Here is a 23,323-nt window from a genome sequence, read left to right as displayed (position 1 = left end):
ACGGTAAACATTTTTTGTTTACTTACAAAGTGTTGAGAGGGGAACTAATAAAAGTTTGCCATGACTTATCTTTCAACAATATGGAAGTAAAAATAGTTTTAATAACTGACACACACAAAGTGTTCAGGAAGTCCACCTGCACAGGTATTTGACCTTTTCTGTAATATTTTTACAAAATCACTGGGTTATCACACAAGCCTTACTTAACAAACCAGGACCATTTATAGAAAAGGAAGAAATAATTAATTAAAAACAGACAAATTATGATGCCTCCTCTATCAACTCTTCTGGCACCTCAAGGAGACTGACAACTTTAACAATGCCTGGATCATGAGGATGTGAATCAGGCACAGAGTAATCAAGGAATGTTTACATTTGTTCCATGACCCTATACGTCAGTCAGATTCTGCCCAGAATTTGCAGTGCTGTAGTCATTTGATATGAGGTGCTTACAAGCACTTGACTTACTCCATATGAATAAGGGGGACCCAAGGATAAAATCGCTGATCAGTAGTCTTTAGCAAACAATGCCTCCCACAGAAAGAAAAGTTAAAAGAACTATTAGCCAAAGTAAACTGCTTGGCAACCAAGTCACAATCCCTCTTCAAAACAGATTGTCTAGAAAGCTTAGATCAACATATCCCCCAGCTGAAAACATGTCACCTTGTAAGTAGATGAAAAACAGCCACCTCCTTCAATGTGCTATACATTTAAATGATGTAAGAAATGCTCATGATACTTGATACCAAAATATACAAGCTCCTTCTGGTATCAAAAGAACATTCCCTTTCTCCCATGCAAAGTACAGTACACACCAAGAAATTAATTTGTAAGGAGAATGCATGCAGGAAATAAGTTTTGAAGTGCTTGCACCTCAGCAGGCAGGTATGAGATGGGAGTATTTCATTTTGAGTTGGCAATTGTGATGTACACGTGTTCAAGAACTAATGTCGAAATGAGACATATAACCCTAGTGTTTTATATTCCAAACAGCCAGTGTTCAAGTGCTACCATTTATCTCTCCAAGCTTTTCATACTGACAGATTTTGAGCCTTGACTTGTACAACATCAAGTGTTTTATACTCACAGGTACAGTGTTCAAGTCTTGATTTATTTCTCAGTATTTTATACTCACTAGTACACTATTCAAGCCTTGATTTATAGCTGGGTTGAGAGAACCAATTCAGATAAAATAGTGTTCGGCCAAACCTTCACCCTTTTCCTTGAGCCAATACAAAGACTAACCTTTTCTGTAGTCTCAAAGCTAAGCCCAACTTTTTGCCACTTTTGTGGCAGCTATTTCTTCCAGAAGAATCCCAGTTTCTCTCTGGTTTCCTCTCAAGAATCTATAGAAGAGTTGCTGAAACTTTAAGGAGCTGAATAAAATTCACTGAACATAGGTTGTTGTTTTTATTTTTTTCTTCTCACAAACACAGAGATCAGAGAATAAGGTAGCATCTGTGCAATTCTCAACATTTCTTTAGACTATCTCCCAATTTAGGCTGTTTTAAGAAACATCATTACAGACAATGTCTTCCAAGACCCATTGTTACAGTTATTTTATGGTAAAACTACCTGGGTTTGCAAGGAAAGCTCAAAGCTTTTGAACATTATAGTCTTCAAAAAAACAAAAAAACCCAATTCACTTGAAAATGAATGACAGATATGAATAACTCTTTAAGCTATTCAATCAGAAATTTTACTTTCAGCCAAAAATAGAGAATCTGATGAAAACATGAGGAGTTGTTACCCAGATTTATTGCATTTGTCTAACCATGAAACCTTAACCATAAAACTATTAGACCTAGAAGGAATTCATTTCGACTGCCAGGGGTGTATTAGCACAGATACCAACACCCTCATAGCACCATGGCCACACACAACACCCATACTTGCTTCGAGCACAGCTTCTCATTTCAAACTCAGGTAAGGCAGGCTCCCAAGGCTGTGCAGTAGGTTTCTAAAACTCCAAAATTGTTAAGAATTGAATTTTACCAGGCACTAGCTTTTATTTACAGAACCAGCTAATCTGAATCATAAAAATGCTTGTTTTAAACAATAGGGGACTGCAGGGAGTGGTGTTAACCAACAGGTCTGATTGTTTTAAAACAAACTGAAGAAGCATTCTTCTCCAGATGGAGGGCCTTTGCCTAAGGGATTCTTTCTGCAATAAGATAATTACAACAGCCTAAAACCCTGACACCACTTTTGCTCTTTTTGTTGCTCTGACTGAAAAAATTAGTGCTATACCCAAAGTGCAGCCTCATGCAAAGAAATGAGGGCAAAGTAAATAAACTTTGGGAAAAATAAAGATGGACTCAAGAATTTGAAGAGAGGAAAGTCTATCTTACGCAAACTTCCCCAGCTCTAAAATACAGCATAAAACCATCCCAGCAACAACAAAGAGGTTAACAGAATTGCAGGTATACCTCTTCAATTTTACTTCAGTTTTTCAGGAAAATGTATCTTATGCAATCATCCCATGACAGCTCCTTGTTACTCACTTCTACCCCCGTTGGGGAATTCAGCTAAGTTTGACAAAAGAGGAAAGGTCACAAAGACATGATGTTCCTGCAAGCTTCATGGTACATAAGCAGCAGTAGGAGAGATTATCCCTGCTGAAGGGAAATCTGCAGCCTCAGCCAAACCCTTAAGAGACACAAAATGTCTTTATTTCAGGACAAAAAAACCCCACAAACTTCTGTTTCCACTTTTATAAAGCAGGATCTGATCACGGGCCACAAGACAAGATCTCACTAGATCTGGTCTTCAGAGAAGAGCTTGAAACAAAAAAGGTCTTAAATCAATTCTGGAAGACTGGGGTGCAGAGATGAAAGGTATCGTGCCCATGAGGAAGTCAAACGGGTTTTCTTCCTATTACTATTTTCACACACAGCACAGACAGTTAACTCAGCCTTGGTACAACTGAGGGGCTCAAAACCATCTTACGCTAACTGGCCCCCACTAAAACATACACTTCATCTCAGACCTGCTTTAAGAGACTTCTACCACTGCCCTTTCATGTGCCTTACATACCAAGACAGATTTATGCTCAGCTGTACCAGAAGGGAAGGAATGACAGTAGAGACCTTGAGTTGCCTAAGTCACAAAAGATGCAGCTGGCCAACCCGGGACATGAAATAAGGCCTCCTAAATCCCAATACAAAGTCTTAACTGCAAGTCTATTTTATTACTTTTCTGATTTCCGTCTAGCAGCTTAGTTTCCCAATTATAAAAGCACCCATTATGTTACAGGTTCCTCACCACTTTCTCCTGAAAGTGCTTCTGAAGCCATTTAAGTCTATATTCCATAAAAACTTTTGAATTAATTCCAGGTTATCACTACAGAATAGCACTGCACTCAGATAGCACTGTTTCCGCCAAGGTAATTTTCATACTTTAATTATCTCATAGTTTGAATCATCCTCTATAAGAAGTCCACAACAGAAGCACAACTCACGAAGTGGTATGTTTAAATAAAATAGAGAATAACACAAACTGTCCTACACAAAATTTCATTTGCACAGACTCAGAGGATGGAAAAAAAAATTATATTTTTGTCTTCCCTACTCATGTTAGCTCCTTTTAGACATAAAATATTAACTACTCAAGTGTAAGATCCCTGCAGGCCATTTTATTGGGGACAACTATTGCAAAATGTATGGTCTATTCTGCTTGCACATTTCTCCTTTTGGAGCACGCATTAACAGGGTCAGAGATGGACCCCACATACTAAGAACACAAGCCAGGAGGTTGGCAGCACCCTTGGGAAAATAAAACACTTGAAAACTTGCTGTAAAGTTCAGGCACTTCACTGTCACTGACAGAAGGTAACTTGCAGGTTGCTGCACAGCTACAGAAGCAAACAGAAAGGAAGCAAGAAGTACAAGCCTTGATCTCCAAACTTGTCCGATTCAGCTGATTAGTAATTAATAAGAAAAAGAAGAAGATATGAGAATAAGCTTGATACCTATTACCCTTTATGCACATTTTTATATCATTATATATAAATTGTATCCTGTTTAGCAACAGTCTGGAGACTCCTAACATGCTAAAAAGACTACTAAATACAAGACACTGAAGATTAGACCCACTAGATTTCAGGAACTATTTTCTGTGAGACACACTTTAACTATTGTGGGGCATAACCTCTGTGCACCCAAGTACCTGCATTTTATACAAAGCTGCATGCAGGTGCCAGACAGCATATTTTGTGTCCCCCACCTTTGGTACACTGGTCACCGCTTTCCAGTCTATTTCACCCTTCTCTGCTAGTCCAAAAGGCTGGCTCCATCTTTCCAAGACCTTAATATTGTGCAGTACAAGCGAGATGGTGGCTTGCAGGCCAATATTGGGGGAATGGAACTGAGAATCTGCAAAGCCAAAAGACTGATTTATTACAACTTCAGCAAAGGTGTAACCAAGCATCAACAGTTGGAAAGTGCAAATGCCAGGGTGCTCTGTGTCTGGGGTACAGAGGGGAACTTCTGCAATTTAAACATCCCAAAAGGGATACTGGTTACATAAGGATACCTACTTGCAAAATACTGCTAAATGCAGCTTGCTAAGTCCAGTGCTACTCTCCCCTAGGGCAGATGCCCACTTGCTGGGAATTGTCACTGCACAACTACCACTAAGTTTCAGCGGAGCTAAGACGCTTGACAGCTGCTGCAGATCTGCCCCGAGACAGGAGTAGGGGGGAGAGCTGCCTTCCCTCTGAATGGCTATTCTCTTCATCTCCCTCCTTGCAGCAGGGAAGCACTGTTCTTGTGCTCTATTAGGTAATATTGTAAGTGTGGTGTTTTGCTTCCTAGGCCTTGTATTGCTTTGTACTCTGCCTCACACATGTTGGCAGACACCAAGGTAACATCCACAGTGTGGCCAGATAATCCTCCCACTCTCCCCAGAAGCATGCGTCAAAGCTTCTTGGGCATGGGGCTGTCTTCAGGAGCTCATTTAACTACTTCAGGTCAGAGTCCTGAAGGGGGTCTCGGTATTTGGCACGTAACTATAGTTATATTTCTTTCTGGATGCTGCAGTTTACCAATAGGTAGAAGAGGGCTCAGCTGAAGAATTTTGACAAACGCTCTCTGACAATGCAATACTCAAGGGCTGGAATTCGGTAGTCAGATGGCTGAGGGATACATACAAAACTGTAGATTAAGCAAGCGTGATAGTACTCAAGACCATTCATGCGTTACAGAGCAGTCGCGGTTTTTCATAATTGCACAGACTAGGCTGGATTTCCTAGATTCCTTGAAACCTGCAAAACATCATTGTGGGTAGGTTGACACATTTTGCTATAGAATTTCAAAATTCCAGAGACCAAGCAGTCAACAAGACTTAAGATCTACAGAAAGGACTGAACCTTGCTGACACCAATTTAAATATTAGCCAAGTATGCTGAATTTTCCTGCCTTATGAGAAGAAAATTTACCATATTGTATTTTATGAAAGGTTTCAGGTGGAACAACTCCCCTTCCAAGCACTCAAAAACAGCGGCAGACACGTGAAAGAACATGCAGACATAATTCAACAGCAAGAAATCTAATAACATCAAATTTTTTGCACTTTGATGTTAGTAAGCAGACCATTTACACTTTGCTTTGCACATAGATCTCGGAGCACAATGACTTTCATGACAATGTATAAACACATCCACAGAACAAACTGCAAATTGAAGATAAAGAAAAAATACTGTATCAGAAATAAAATGCACTAATGCATGATTTAATAGCAGGAAACTATTTCACCCTGTGACTTATCTTTGGTTTTCCTGTATAAATTGACCAGATACTAAAACATCAGAAAGCATGCCCCAGAGCCAAAAATTTCCAGATCAGAGATGCTATGGAATGCTCCGGAGACCCTGCCTTGCTAAGAACACTGGAACTTGAAAGGGTAGCTAACAGGCTAGGTTTAAAGAGGCTGATAGCTCAATATTTACCTATAGGAAAAGCATGTGATGAGTCAACCTTAGCTACAACCTATTTGTAGTATTTCAGAAGTACAAGGCAGTGCTAATGCCTTCACTGAATCCAAAACAAAGGTCTAGCCTTGTTAGCACACTTAGGTTACTTACAGGGCATCCAGTTACAGTGGTGCAAACGATAGAAACAAGGAATTTTTTTTTTTTCTATCTGCATGGTGGACAAAAAAATTGTACAAACTGGTCCCCATATTGAAAAAACAATGCTTGTATACATTTGCACTTGTATTGTCCTGCCTGCACTAAGCTTGATCTTGAATCTTTCTGCTCCCCTTCTAGTCCAGGGGACACAGGGGTAACACACAGATGCCACCATGAAGAACTAACATGCTTCAACTCCAATCTTGGTGTGCCTCTGCTATCTTAGCCTTCTGATTAATCCAAGGTCACCCCCCATATTTACACAGAAGTTATGCTGTCTCCTGCATTCTTTAGAGACCCTTCCTAAACAATCCCCATGAATGCTGCCCAAGCTCATGTTCAGCAGGCAGCTTCTAATTAACCCTTAACCTTCATCAAGCTACGCAGGCATTTTGCCTGAATCGGAGCCAAGTCTCCGTCATGTATCTCTGCAATCAGCATGTTAATGTATACATGTGTATAACCATTGTGCTTCTTTGGGGGTCAATTACACATGTTTACTGATCTCATCTACATGAACTGCTGTTGTAGGAACCTCTTACAGCAAAAGGCTGAGTAGAAGATAACAACATACTTCAGTCTCACTTTTTCTTAGTCTTTCCTTAGAAAACTCCCTCTGACACTCAGCTAATGCAATATATACACCGAGAGCAAAGTATCCAAGTCACATTCAAAGCAGCCTGGATGGCAAATCACGTTTGACAGCCAGTAAGAGATGGCCATACTTGCCTCACCAGGCTCCCTGTGCTATGTGACTATCACATAGCCAAAACTGCCAGCATTCATAGCCAAAGCAACCTAATATTTTCTATGTTTAAGAGCTCATTTAGTCACTTTTACCAAGTCATTTCTGATGACATTTCCCACAAAGACTGTCTCAGACTTGGGATTTTCCTTCAAGCGATGCAGAAAGAACTTCTTTGCTCAATGAAAAAATACTGTTTTGTCAACATTTTTAAACAACTGTTAAGTCAAAAAGCTTTTATATCCATCTGCTTTTGAGCAGAGACTGAAAACATTTGAGACAAAGGAAGAAACTACTTACTAATATTCTTGATAAGATACACTGCACAAATTCCTGCTAAGCAATTCCCTCCGAAGGAAGTAATATCAAATGAGCAAGACTGCAGTAAGTATGAACTGTACTAAGGCAGGTACTGCTAGTAGCACAGTACGTCCTCAGCAGCTTAATATTTCAAAAAGCATGCTGTTCACTAACTCCACTACTTGCAATGCAAGGCAACAACTGGAGGACTGGCCTTAAGCTACCTACCCAAGGTCACACAAAGATTTCTGAGAACTCAACTCAGATCTCCTCTGATTCCAGAATCACAGGTCTTGGTCTTAAAATGGCACTTCTAGAAAACTTGACCTTCCTGGAATCTCTTCTTCACGGTTTGGAAGGCTTCTCATTTTAACTCTTGAAATATTTTAGAAACACCATAACTCAGAATGTTAGACTTCATGCAATCAGTAGAAAAAGGCTACTGCAGAGAACTAATTAAGATGTTCAAGACTATTCCCTGAGGAAGGTCTCATTGAGATTTACAGGCAGCCCAAAGCAGGATTCTCATTCCAGCTGTCCCTTCCATGCAACTAAGAAAATGACTGCACAGAGAAAGCATACTGCTGTCTGCAGCAAATACAGTGGGAACAAGCAGCATAATTGGTTCATCACTTTCAGTGCCAGGAATGTTCAATTTTATTTTGCTTAACTGACAGAAATCAGTGCTGATTCAAAAAAACAGTAGATTGAAGCATTAAGTTTCATTTCCACTCAGATTCTGTGAAAGGGGAACAAAGGAGCAAGGTGGTAGTAAATGAAAACAAAGAGACTGAGGCGAGTTTTTCTGCAAACAAAATAGGCAAATGATTTGTCTCTGCATCATATCATACTACCTGCCAATAACACACAGTGCACAAAGCCTCAAACTGTTAGTCATGTCATACAGGTAAAGAAATTTCATCAGATGCCATTGATGTCCTCTGTACCTAATGTTCTTGGAACTCATGGAGATCTTAATCATTTGCCCTGCTACTTTTCTTCTTTCTTTGTGGGGATATGCAGAGCAATGCAAAATTCCCATCTCTCTCTGCAAGTGCAACATTGTTCTCAGTTGTTTTTTCTTAAATCTGTCAATAAATATCAGCATAATAGAGCAAGTCCTCCATGACAGTCAAGGAAATTAAATTGGTCAATTTCAGCAACTACTTTTATTGCAGAGATTCATTTGCCTTCTCATTTGAAACAGCTTCACACCTCACTGGTTGATTATTACCTGGTAGAAGCCAAATTGGCAAAATAGTATCACCTACCTCTACATGCTCCGAGTCAGACTCTAACCCCAGATGAACAGGCAGAGTTCCTTTAGAAGCCAGACCAGCACCTTGGCAGCTCCTGGGTACTTCAGGACCTGAAGCACATCCACATATATGGGACCCTGTCTGTTGGGTAGAAAACATTCCCTAAAAAGATAGGGAATTATTTTATTCAGTGTTGGTGTAACAGTTCAGAGTGTTTGTGCTTTTCTTTGGTCAATTATAACAAAACCGAAAGCCCTCAGTTACAGCAGGAGTTTCCAGAACAGTTTGCAAAAGTAATTTGAAGAGTTCCACTGATTATTTCAGTCTTGTCTATATAATTTGCAGAATGAAAGCCTGAAGCTGTTCAAGAGCTTTAGAGTTCAATTGTGAAGGTAATTCAACAAAACATCAAAATCTAGTAATCATTTAGGATTACTACTACCAGGACAGCTTTAATAACTTAACAGATTTAGCTTTTATCTATTCATTACTACTACTCCTAACAGTAACAACAAAGGTGATTTATTTTTAATAAGCAATAGGCATACTTCAGTGTCTTGTGTTTTCTCCTTAGTGAACAGACAAATGTTTTATTACTTCAGAAATTCAAAGATTATTAGAAGTACCATTTACTAATTAGACCAAAGTTTAAAAATAAAACAAAACAGAGCTGGAATCAGCAAGTTTATAGTAGAAGACTTCTCTCCAAAAGTAAAGTCCCTTTCCCATGCAGTTGAAAGGGCATTCAAGGGCAATAAAAGACAAACCGTAAAAGCCCAACTTGAGTCCTTGCAAGAGATGTGTCTTCAGCAGTAGTTACTCATAGGCTGGTTTAACAAAGGTAAACGTTCTTTCATTTCTGAACTAGAATATAGCTATTTCTTATCAAATGGGATTCCACCATTAGCACAGTATTGGTGAAATTCCACTTTTCAAATGCTAGCTAGGAAAGGCATCGCAAAGAGGTCATAAAATCTAAACCACCATTTGTGTTTTACAATTGCTTAGAATAGATGGTACTAGGTAGAACTTTTTGCTATTTTAGTGATGAGCATACTCATGCATATGTACATTACTGTTGCAGAAGCACACCTTACAATATACTTTGGAACACAAGTGCAACTATAGGCTATTTAGATGATACATTAAATGCTTTCATTTTCACATATAGTTCAGTTTGAGAACCATTGCTGTAGACTGAAGAGGAATTGAAAAGCAGTTTTGTTCATTCATTTATTTATAAATTAATTAAACAATACCTTTTCTGCTTATTTTCATAAATGGCCTTTCGGTCTCCAAATCTCTATGCCAGCAATTACAGTCCACTTAGGGATAGAAGGGTGGCGTGAATTGTTAGGAACAGAGGAAAGGGAGGGCTAAACCTACTTGTTTGACAGCTGTAGCAACTTCTGCTTGCCTGCGGAGTCATATGCTCCAGACTTAACTTGTCTCTCTTCAAAGCGATGTTTATAAACAGCCTACCCTTATAGTTTTATCAGTTACCCATATGCTTTTTCCGACTTCATTTTTATCTTAAAGTTTCTTCTAGAGATTTTAAGATAGAAGGGCTTTCGCACACCAAAAAACATTCCTATTTTACATCTTTCCCCTCCTTCTTCCCCTGGTACTTACTGTTGGATAACCTTGTTGCCAGGTCTTAAACTGATGGGGGCTGTTGACTCATTTCATTAAATGTTGGCCTCAAGGTGAGTGAAAACAAACAATTCTAATATAAATCAGGAAACAAAGAGTATTTGGCTTTAGCGACCTGAGAAGGGGATACACCAGAACTCACTACTGATACCCATGTTTTGTGCTTAGAATATGTACAAAAACTCCTCAAAAAGAGACTGCCGTGCAGGTATTGTTCTGCCTTTTCATGAAGGCTGACAACAGATTGTTAACATTGATCAGACCCTGAAAGAATGCTGCAGAGCCATTACACGTTAGAGCCAGGCAACTCCTACAGACAAATTCTAAAACAAGGCTATGGATGAACGGTCACATACTGTACTACGTAGTTTTCCCTCAGTAAAACTTTCCAGCTTATCCTTACTTCTTAACTCCCTTCTTTCAACAGCTTTTATATGTCATGTATCTTACCTCAGATTGTTTTACTGATCCTTTGTAGTCTTACATCGACTATCACCAAGTGTTGACATCACTAACACTAACAAAGTAGTGTTCCTCTTTAGAGAGGAAACATGATAGAGGTGGGCAGTTAATTCATATGGAAATCTAGGACTTCTGCACTATCCTGGGGTAATCAATAAAAGATGCCTTGAGAAAGACTGAATTCCACATATTTTAAACCACTTATCATAGATTTATTTAGACAAATAATCAGAAGTATTGAAAACCCTGGTGCTTCTTGCTCTGATACACTGCAGTGCTGTAGAAACAGTCTTATTAAGTCTTCACACATGCCCAAATACTCAGTGTCCCACTGGTGGCCTGCAGGCTATCAGTTGTGCCATGTAAGCATGCCACAGCAGGGCACTAAACACAAACAGAAGGCTAAGCCTTTGTCCCTTGCCATTACTTCCACATGACTGGCCACTCTAACTGGCTCTTCAGCAATTAATAACTCCATTCACAGCAGTGAGTAGCACCATGCTACTGGCCTCTAACCTCTGGGGAGAGAAAACTTCAGGGTCAAATCACTGCCTACTTCCTATCAAGGGAAGGCAGAATCATGGAATGAGGTAAGATTTGGCTTTCCAAAGATCCTGGTTATCCACATTCTTTCCCTAACAGATATCCTTTAGAGTGCACAGTATCTGAAACTGTTTTAAGAGTAGCCTCCTTCAGAGCAACATTCTTGCTTAAAATTAAGTATTCCTAATGGGCAGACCAATGGGTGTTGGTCTCTTCTCCCAAGTAACTAGTGACAGAACGAGAGGAAAATGGCCTCAAGTTGCACCAGGGGAGGTTTAGACTGGGTATTAGGAAAACTTTCTTTACTGAGAGAGTGGTCAAACATTGGAACAGGCTGCCCAGGGAGGTGGTGGAGTCGCCATCACTGGAAGTGTTCAAAAAACATGTAGACATGACACTTCAGGACACGGTTTAGGGGACATGGTGGCATTGCATTGACGGTTGGACTTTATGAATCTCAGAATCATTAAGGTTGGAAAAGACCTTTAAGACCATCAACAGGAACAGCTACATTCCATGTTTAAAAAAAAAAATAATCGCCCCCAACTCCTGCCTACCTACAGAAATGAAGGACTACTACCTTCAGAAGATTCTTCTATAAGGGAATAATGTGTATTAACACACAGGTAGGCTATCCTAAAATTGTGATAACTGTGTCAGATCCCAGTAGATCGTATAGCTTGCTTCTATTGATATCAATTTATATCAATTTACCCTTGCCTTTGACATACAGCCTTATTAGCTCGGAGTATGAGACTGGACTCAAGTCAAAATTATTTTCTTGTATACAAAGAATGATCTGAGAATTTATAGGAGACTAGTTGTATTGCTAGGAGGAAGTTGGTGATGATTTAATATCAGAAGCATTTTTTGAAATTGTAAACAATGTTGCTTATCACCCAGCAAATGACTGTCAATGTAAGAACTGTGGTAAACTCTGTCCCTAGGCCTTCTTTGCTTTGAAGCTGAAACAATGGTTTGACTTTATGCACATGCAAATTAACAAACTTTTCCTGCAAGCATACACAAACTGTAAGAAGAATCATCACAGGTCCACTGAAGGCAGCAGTTTATTTCTATGACCAGTTTTAATGGTAGACATACCAGAAAAAGGAGCTATGAACCCTTGATTTACTGCTCTGGAGTAGTAACCCAGGAAAAGCCACAGGTAGAGAAACTCCCACTCGTAGCAAACCCTGCAGCATGGTACTGACTGCAGAGCTCAAGCAACTCAGCTAGACTTTGCAACGTTTTCCCTTAACTGGGCATATGACATAGCTGGCTTGGGTGCTCACTTGACAAATGCAAATGCCAATGCCCACATTCACTAAGGGCTACTATCCTAAGAAACACCTGTCTTTACAGAATGATTGTTAAATAAAACCTTAGAGATATCATGAAAGAAAAATATTCTTTACAAAATACCCTATGGTTTTGATGTCCTCACTTAATTCTATACAGTAAGGCCTAAATACTTGCATTTACTTTCTGTACACAGCATTCCTGACTCAGCACAATTACATTCCATATACATAAATAGTAACAATCTTGATACAAGCAGATTTTTCTGAGATTCTTCATTAATGCACAGCTGATTAGGTCCACTGCATCAGAAATAGTTTGCCTTTACATAATTATATACAGTGTAGTATGTTTCCTGAATCATCCCTCAAGTAGCAAGTGTTTTCTGAAAAGGAGGTTCGGACCTTGTACTGTGAAGCCAACCTCATTTTGGCTAATCAAAAGTAGCACTGTGAATTTGCTTTCTGATTTGCCACAGAAGTGTTTCTAGTAATTTGACAGCTAATAATGGAATCGTGCACATGCTTGAATGCAATTTGAGCTTTGCTCCAACTGCTGCCAAAACCACCAAAAGTGAAAATGAATTTAGTATATCTTAATCCAGCTCATGTTAGCAGCAGCACAGAGGGAACTAACAGGTTTTACTCGCCTATGTATAGCCCAGTTTGTTGCGAAGAACACTCCTTGGATATCTGTTGAAGATTTTGCCTCTGTGCCTAGGAGAGAACTAGGGGAGCACAGTAGATGAGTTAATGCTTTCCCTGGCTTTGATCCAGGTAAGTTAAGATCTTAAAGGTGCTCATTCAGTCTAATAAATTAATGACAGACCAGCTTATCTAAAAGATAGGTGACAAGGCTAATAACAGATATGCAGTAGGAGCACAATTACTGGGATTAATGATGAAGAGAAATGTAAAGAGAAGAATCTGGAAACCTTAATTATCAGGAAGTTACACACCTGTAGTCATCTGAACAGTCAGTGATTGAGGTGACAGCAAGGCAGACTTGAACTGTGGAAGGTTCAACGGTCATGAAGGTTTAAGAACGGTGCCAGGGCATAACCATAGGATGTTGATACAATTCTGGAGACAGTATGACCTAGGTGTTGAAAGCAAGCATGTGGCAATGAGGAAATCTCAAGTCAAACCCTGCATTTCTGACCTCCGTCATAGGTACCAGCTGCTCTGCAGCAAGCTTTGTCACAGCTATCAGAGTGTACAAACAGAAGTTAGAGTAGTTTTAGAAAAATATCCTTGACAGATGGCTAAAGTGGGTATATAGTTTATCTGTATTTGACACTATATGAAATACCAAGGCAAATACAAGTCAACTACAATGGTTAACAAAGGAAGACAACCTGCAAGTAGAAGAATAATTTCCTCAACATAGTCCCAGTGGATCATTGAAATATTTAAAAAATATGATCTGTACAGGAAAAAGGTAGCAAAATACCTACAAATTCCATGCAATCTGAGTAGATAGGGGAGGTCCAAATCCACTAAAACTATACTCACACAGAATAGACTTGAACTGCTGTGATTCCTAGATCTCAAGAATAAACACACAAAAGCAGAAGGTAATTGGGCAAGCAAGGGTTAGTCAGGTACATCTTTTCTTAGAGCATCAGCACAGCCCAAGGATCTACCAGATCGTACAGTAAGAGGAGGAGCTGCTGCTTGAATTGGGATTCTACTGAGCTTCAAGTTCCTCTTGCTCACAAAAGCAGATAAACATAACTTCAGGCAAGTGTCTAATACTCGTACCAGACCACCCTTCTCCAGCCCTAATTTCCATCCTGAAAGCCGAAGATTAAGAAGCTTACACTCTCCTTAGCTTCTCTTATACTGGAAAGAAGTTAGGGGAAACAGAACAAAGTTATAAGTTCTTCCTCTTACAAGAAGGAGATTAAGTACAGCAGAACTACCCAGGTAGTTTTTTGTGCAGAATTTGAGAGGATGTATTAACTCTGGCTACAGCAGGGTGACAGTCTTCCTATGTCTTAAACATTATGCTTGCTAGAAGATACACTAACCTATTCCCTAGCTTACTGCTCATATGACAAAATTAATTGTAGCCCAGGCAACAGACAGCTACAATTTTTAACCCAAGTAAAACTCATAGCCAAGAGCCAGTGATAAAGGGAAAGTGTACTATGAGGGCCACCTCGATCACTAGTCCTGTTGTTTCAGGCAACCATGCAATATAACTGCTTTTCGAAACATTTCACACAACCAGATGGTTTTCTGCCACTTTACCATGAAAAAAAATGTTCTAAAGTCAACCAACTGCTAGGGAGGAGTTTTCTAACTTGGCAACAGATATGTCTTCATACTTGTTTGCACCTGTACGCTCTTGGGCCATCTCTTACCAGTTCCCTTCATCATACCTCTTCCATTCTCAGGGTCATTCCTAATGGTTTACAGTCCATAATCCTGCATTCATTTCACTAAGCTAAACATTCCAAACAAGACTATCTTCCGTTCATTAATCAGATCTGTTCCCTATAATATCTTAACAGTTTTTCTCCTCATTTATTCTCAAGCTACTTCAACTCTTGAAAATAGTTTACCAAAACTTGTAGGTCATATTCAATATTACAATCTCAGATGTCTTAATTCACTCTACTTTATGATCACCTAGATTAAGTGAGGAACTTATTCTCAGTCAAGTTCAACATTATACTGACTGCTTAGACAACTCCACTTTAGAAGCAAAAATGCTCAAATCCAGCTCAACACTTACCCTAAGCTTTCGCTGAAAAATTGCATGATGAGATGCTCCCATCCCAATAATTCATCAGATCACTTGGTTCATTTAGCAAAATTCTCTACATTTATGCCCGCAGACCTGCAGCTCAAAAAGATCTCTTCTCCTTCAACATATAGCCATATGTAGTGACAGAAAATCTGGTGCTGAACTAAGATGTTTTCATCAACAGCACAGCTGTCCCAGGCTCACTGCATAGCCAGCTGGCACAGTAGGCAGTATGATGACAACATTTTGTGCTATGGAACAGGAGGATGTGCTGGCTGGCATTGTACAACATGAGAACTGCATCATGTTGGACCCACTGGGAGGAAAATAAACAGCCTCCTTTTCTAAGAAAGAAGTACCAGATAATTATTCATGATGAAGATAAAGGGCTAGTGGCACAGCACTAATTTCTGCCCATGGTCAAGTTTTGCTGTCCTGAAAATAATTATCATTGCTCTCCAGCAACAGGGGAAATGCATATTTAATTCATCTAAGATCAGTAACTTATCACAATCAATAAGCTTTTTACACAAATGAAAGAGATAAATGTGACTCCAGGCCTACAGCCAATTTAACTACTTCTGTTAGATTTTTCACGTTTCAACTCAGTTTTCACAGAGAAAAAACAAAATCACATATTAGCAGACCTTCTTTCTGTCCCATATAGCTGTGCCACTTGACTAAGGACACAAGCATTCCTATCCATTGTATACACAAGGAAATGGTCCTGTAGCTTGGGATCGCAATCTGGTCATTTTCTGCAGAGGTACAGATGTCTTGCAATACACTAGTCCAATAATTTCAATTCCTGGCTCTCTATATCAGAAAATAGACCACTACCAGGACCACTGTCAACTTGTGAAGTACAAGTTGCATTTCAACAAGCAGAGGAAAAATTCTATCTTTAGTAGGCCTGATGACAGTGCACTTTCACTTTCTCTGATGGCAGAACAGGGGAAAAGCAAGTGCTCTGTATGCTTGAGTACCATGTTTCTGCAAATCAGAAGATGAATTAGAGATGCTGGAGCTAGACAATAGAACATCTGTAAATTCTAGCTACACGGCTATCCATTGAGGGGGAAAGCAACTTCTACTTGCAAGAGAATGTAGTTTTAAATTTTCCAGTTAAGATTTTAACAAACTGAGAAGGAAGCAAAGCACAGACTAGAGCATTACTATTTGGAATACAATTTCCCAAAGAAGCTTGCAATTTTTTTTCCTAGATCATATAAGCAGATACTGTAGTATCCACCCAGGTTGGTACCAAAATGTAGCGGTTACTAACCAGTGACAAAGGACCCTATTTCCACTCTACATCCACTTGCATAATAGTAATACTACAAACAGCAGCAGACAAAAAATTGACAGAAACTTTGTTTTGAGATTACATTTATTCTGCTAATCTTTTGTCAGAGCACAGGCTAGCTGCAGCCTATCCTGAAAGGCTGGGAAATTCATATACAGCCATGAAGCAGATGACCACAGGACTACCAGCTATTCCCTCAGTCCAGATGCCCTAAGTTTGATAGCCCACAATATAAATGCATTGACTTCAAGTTAATCCTGGAAGTGAAGGCAACTGCTGAATGCAAATAAAATAACATCCATTTCATACAGGGAAGACTCAAAGCATATTATCCTGGAAATGAGCTATCGGCAACTTCAGAATGTGTTTCCTCTGAAAATGAGCTCTGGATAGCTTTAAGTGGTCAGGGTCTGATCTGAGCTGGTAGGACTTTCAGGTTATGCTGGCTAAAAGTCTAATGCAATGAATTTACCAAAATGGACATTCTCAAACACGTTACAGGCCTGTTCATATTTCACATGCATAGGTACAGTAGCTGTAAAGACAAAACTGTTTCACTCATCTTTAAAATGTTTACACAAGTAGTTTGGAGAAAAATATTTCTGCACAAATAGATGTCTGTTAGTCATTGAGTCAACCTCTCAGTTGGTGCAAGGTGGAGAGCCACCAAACAAGTTAGCTGCAGACACGGTTCATATACCATAAGGTGTACCAAGGTAAAATTTAAAATACCAGCGTTATACTGAACAGTTCTAAATCATAACAGGAGTTCCACACTCAGCCCTCCCCCCCCCGCCTTTTAAATTTACAAGACCATACTTTCAACAAACAGCTGCAAATATAGTTCAGGACATACAGTGAGTAACAAGAGTTCCCACAAACTGACTAGCTGTTCATTCCTGCAAGTACAGACTCTGCTCTGGTCCTAATCCAGACAGGGAGAGATCAGGATGGATTGACTTTGACAAATGTAAGCTATTCAACATATGCTGGCAGGAAATGTTTACATCAGTCAACCGCAATTCTGCCAGGACTGCTAAACATCTTGTCAGTCTACACCACGAATTTAGTTAACACAAGGTAAAACAGAATGCTGGGGAACAAATTTGAATAGATCGCTCTAATTGGAACTAGCAGTATTTTCAAAACCTCGGCAACAAACGCTCAGGCAGATCAAGTTCCCTAACTGCTCACCCCTTCCTCCCTGTACCTCATCCTCTCTCACAGTGACTCAGTAATTTGGATATCAGCCTCGAGACAAATCTTTAAATAAAAGTGACTGAAACTTTACTACCTTAAAAATACTCCACCAGCTACATTAAGCTATTAGCCTTACAAAGCAGGACAGAAGGCCTCAACATAGATCTTGCCTAGTCTGCAGAGACAATTATGCTATAAAGATGCTTCCATTGTCCAGTGGCAGATATGCTACAGTAACTGGGAGCAATATCCCCTCTCTGCCAAAGGCAGTCTGCCTGAGAGGTGCAAATCTATTCCCTCCACCACTTGATCTAGTGCTGTATATGCAAGTCCCCTCTTCTTATCCTCATTATACAAAGAGATGATATTGCAAAAAATCACTGCAGCACCAAGAACAAGTTGACCCTGAACAAAGTAGATTCCAAATGTATGGAGCTGTACACTTCCCAACAGAGTGGGATGTAAAACGCTGACATGCCATTTCAGGATCAGGTCTCTGACATCATCAGCAAGTGACCTAAGGCCTCTGTCCCACACAATTGAATGAACTGACTACAGGTGCTATCTTTAAATAGGAAGTACTTAAGATTAATGGCTGGCTGTATCTGCTGACAGCATTTTAAGAAACCAAACATGCATAATGCACAATAAGCAGTGTTCAGAGGAAGACAAAAATAGCTCTGTATCAAAGAGGTTGGTTCCTTATTTGCCTCCAAGGGCAAATGAACATGCTGGTCTTCCACGTAAGCAAATCACTTTTTCTTCTAGGAAGATGTGTCATCAATTCTCCTGCAGATAAACATCTGCCAATACCAATATTCATTGCAACACACACACAAGAAATCCTCCTTAGCCAGAAACATAATATTATAACTTACTTTTCAATTAAAGGTCTGTCTTGAAATAATAACATACTTTCCTTTTGTGTGACACACTGGGCAGATGTGACCATTTGCTGAGAGTCCAAGAGACCTTAAAGACTGTGGCATCCAGCTGTTCTGTATTTGATGAAGCTATTTCTTTTTTCAGTGACAAGATGATGTCACCATGGTGTATCTCCTCATGGGATGAATAAGGGAAGTGATCAGAGCTCTGGTCAGTTTTATGACAGACCATTTGGCAAGTACAACAAGCAGGTAAGCTCAGTCCACTGTCTCTTAGGGAAGGAGGATCAGACTCAGGATCTGAAGGTGTTTTCGGGACTTAAGATAAACACTGGTGAGAATCTGACCTGAAAACAGAATTTTCCAACCCAGAGCAGACAAGGACAGAGTCAGTCTTTGGAGCCTCCAGGGAAACAGTGCATTATACCAAAAGAAATGAAAGACATGATCTGCATGACAAACCTGATCAGGAACTATATATACTAGGCCAGTACCACCTGAAACAGATAAAAATGCACATAGTGATAAACCTGAGTTACTACCATTTTCAAATGAGCTTCAAATGTCTTGTTTTACTGCACACAGGTGTCTTACCCAGCCAGACGTTTAGACTTAATTTAAACTTGCAACTGAGGCCTGATGCTATTGAGCATCAGATCCAGTCTTCAGCAGACAGCTTAAGATAGCAAGCTACAAAGGGTTAGGTACACAACTAGTTACTTTTTCCTAAGAGTGATTAGTTTTCAGGTCTTGGGATTCTGCTAGATTGACAATCTGAGTATATCACTCAATAAAGGCAGTAGTTTTTATTAAGGCTAAGTAACTACTACCCATGGCTCCATGTTCTGGTAACAGCACCCGAGATTACTTTCTCTAACAACCTTGAATTAATTCTGGTTATTTATGCAGCTTGCATAGAACAAACCACTATGAAAGCAGGTGTTTCTCCTGCATTACAGTGTTTATCAAAAGCTTTTTGGGGGTTACCTTGGGAACTTTACTGCAAGGCAGCTGGTAAATGACAAGAACCTGGGTAACTATATAGAGAAGTCCACAAAAAAGCCCTCCCTGGAGTCCTCAGCTGCCTCACAGATGGAAGGAAGTAGCATGTGATACGACTAGCAAGATGTCCCAAGTAAAGGTGCTAGCAGAAGCAAAGCTGCAAATCATAATGGTAAGGGGTAAAAGAAAAGAGGATCAGCTAGAGTCCTGGCTACTTTTGTACAGGCTCTGATCAGATACTCATGTAGTTCTACAGGTAACACTCCCCACCCCATCACCTATTCTGAATGCTGATCTAACACTCTATAAAGCCTTGTATAGCAATTCTGCATTATATCTAATATCTTGGCTAAACCAACTTTTAAAAGAGAGGCATACTTCTGCCAAAGGAAGGAAACAAAGTTTATTGTTGGTGGTTTTTTTTTTTTTTAACAAGTCAGGCAGCATGTGGACAAGGGTAAAAGCAGATTTTCAGAGACTTGTGTCAAGATATCTCAGAGGCTCTTAAAGAAGTATAGCTGTGACAGATAAAAGGCAACAGCCTTCAAGTATTTATAACTGACTAAATGATAAGCAACCGAGTAGGAAGGAAAGCAATTTTTCATGATAAAAGAAGTTTACCAGTGTGGTCCCAGATGGACCTGTGTTGGAGCATGCACTATTCAAAGTATTCAGAAGTGATGTGAAAAACAGAACTAAGCCAGTACAGGAAAAGCAACAAGGATGAAAAATATGTATCAATTCCTCTATGAGGCTAGATTATAGACTAGGAACATGTCATCTGGAGAGAAGAGAATATGAAAATTTAACACTAGGAACAGCTTCAAGGCACAACTAGATTTTCATAATTTTACTGCATGCCTTTTATTTTTCCTATTATCACAGAAGGCTTAGAAATTCAGAAAGCACTTTTTGACACTGTCTGTAACTTCACTGAAATGTATTGCCATAAAGGGTTGTAAATATGAAAGGCTTACATGAGTATTTTTTTGTTTTCCATGACTTTGCCTAAATATTATCTCTGCACGTTCAGTTGTGATGTGCAGATTAAAGGATCCTAGTCTTTTACACTGGTCCTGAACAGTTGGTCTGAATCGCCAAAACTATTCTTAGAGCAATGTTGTCCTGTGGTTTATGTCCATAAACTGGCTATAGCTGGAAACCTTCTAGTTCCTACATTAAATCTAGCAGTGAAAACTGAGGTTCACAAACAAGCTTCCTAAGAAATCAGCACAAAGAGACCAAAGCTTCACCTTAACACTATGAATTTCCCTAGGAGATGGATAGGGATGGCTGCCCGCCAGTGACCTTTGCTCTGACCTTGGACACTACACACAATTTTCAAAGGCTCACTGCACACAAGATAGGCCTACATCTAAAACTTTCTTCTCAATTTTTCCCTCTAGTGAGTACTTCAGGATCTAGCTGTAAATTATTTCACAGATGGCTTGAAGAGGAGTTATGGACGGTTACTATAAAAAGGCATGTACTTACCCTCACAACAGTTTTACCTAAAAATCCTCCAGGAATGCTATGCACTTCCAAGACGTACTTGCTCCAGCTGCTACAAATACTAATAAGCTAGGAACCAAAAGTATTTTCACTACTGCATTTATGGAGCACGACAGAGAGGTATGATAAATATAACAGGAGGAACAGTGCTCTTACCTCTTTCAGCTAAGCAGGATATGGTATCTCCACTCAGCCTAGTAGAACACATATGGGATTGATGCAGATGAGCCTCTTCTCTCAAGTGCTTTTTCTCCAGAAGTGAGGTAGTCCTAGTAGAAAAGTCTCCTTTCTACTTTGTTCTCAAATCTAAAAGACAGAAGGAAACAGGTAATAAAGCCATACTGTTCCTAGGTCAACAAGAAGGTACTTGAATACCACCACCTACCTCTTGAATAAGAAACATGAAAACGTAATTATGATTTCTGAATTTTTCACTACCCAAGTGGTTTAACACACAGATCTAGAAACATTTCAGTCCACCTGGGGACCACCGCACCTCTTGACTCTTATTGTTCAGCTTATGTTGATATTTCTTCCTTCTTCAGCAATAAATCCGCTTTCTTTCATGCTATGTAGAGTTTGATAAAGCATTCACAGTTCAACATGCTTTTCAGCACAAAGTGTGTTGAGAAGGCATTACAAATTTGACTTGCTACTTTCACAGCACTCCCAGTCAGCTTCTATGCCAGCGCTACTAACATAGCTGAATTCTGTCAGTAAATGTAATTTCTCTAGCAGGTAAGAACAGGTATAGAACTTGTTATCCTTCTCACTGCCATTTTCCAAGCTGCCTTTTTGCAAGTTTATTTTATGTATATATGTATTTTTACAGACACACACACACTGCAGTCATACAACCAACTTTGAACAAGCTCCCTGGGGTACTGGCACAGAACTCCGGCATGGCTACTTTGCCTCACTTCCTGGGGTACTGGCACAAAACTCCGGCATGGCTACTTTGCCTCACTTCCTGGGTCTTCCCTGTTACAAGTCCGGTACAATCAGAGAAAGCTGTCCACAGACCTTGTTGATAAATTATAGCAGCGTTAACACGACACTTGAACCTAAGAACATGTTTATGTTCAAGCTCTTAGTCAAAATCCTTCACATTAAATCTGAAGCACTACTTCTACACAGAAGGTAAGGTTGGCCCTCATGGTTAAGTACCACCATGTCAAATGTCCTTTAACAGGAAAGTTTTTTCATTGACCAGACTTTGGGAAGTGAAAGGTAGCCAGAGTAATCATCATTATTTGTTGCTCATACATGACAATAAAGTAAAGAGCTATTGTTTATATTCCACAAGTCATAGAAGCCCAGCTCACCTCCAAATATAAACACTAGACCTTGAATGTAGGCATTCTTTAAATACCTGCAAACAATAGTTGCAGTGATCTTTGCTTCTCAAACACTTGTCACATCAAGAGAGCTGACTAGAACAAAATCCTGAGTCATTCAAGACACTACGAACAGTTCAAAATAGTACAAGCAAGTATGTACTGATTTGAGATGGATCATGTTGTGCTATCAGTGCTACAGTACAGCTAGCTTAGCTCAGACACTACCAGCAGAGCATCCTATTTGAACTCACCCGAGTCCATATCATTTCCTACAGGAGTAAGGCACAGGGAAGTGGAGTTTGACTGTAAAGGTGCTACCCCAAAGCATGTATTTAACATCAGGATAAGCAGGATCCAAGAGGCTCTGCTGGCCTCAGAAAAGTGAGGTTAACATCCCTCTTGCCTATTTTTTTCATCCTGTGCACCCTTTCCTCATTACTTTTTCACATCCATAGTAAAAGATTGAGGAATTTTAACATATTAAGGCTCTGATTTTAGCCTGGCTTTTCCTAGATAAAAAATGGTGGCATATGGGAAAGAAGAAGGCACAAGGCTGCATATGTATCTCTATCAGAAAAAGTCAAGACTTGGTAGCAAGAATTTCAGCTGAACTCAAGGACCCATTTTCCTTGAATTCAAACACCAGTTTCTACCAGCTACAGACCAACATTTATGACTCTTCTACATTATTTCTTCGTCTATTACCTTCCCGAAATTTTAGCCCTCTAGCTATTTTAATTTTTTTTTAAATATAGATGCTGGAAACAGCAAGAGTTCAGGTGGGGATTTCATTCACTTTTCAGGGATACCATTAGCCCAGATTCTAAGTCTTTATTAAAAATAGTCTTGCCATAGGTCAACTCTGTCAATTATTTATGAGTCTTAGTGTAGTCTTCTAATGTCCCATACTCATTTGCTTTCATTATTCCAG

This window comes from Phaethon aethereus (assembly GCF_964289735.1).
Source record: "Phaethon aethereus genome assembly, chromosome: 9".
NCBI classification, from domain to species: Eukaryota; Metazoa; Chordata; class Aves; order Phaethontiformes; family Phaethontidae; genus Phaethon; species Phaethon aethereus.
The sequence above is the reverse complement of the archived record's forward strand: the minus strand, read 5'-3'. Positions refer to the sequence as shown.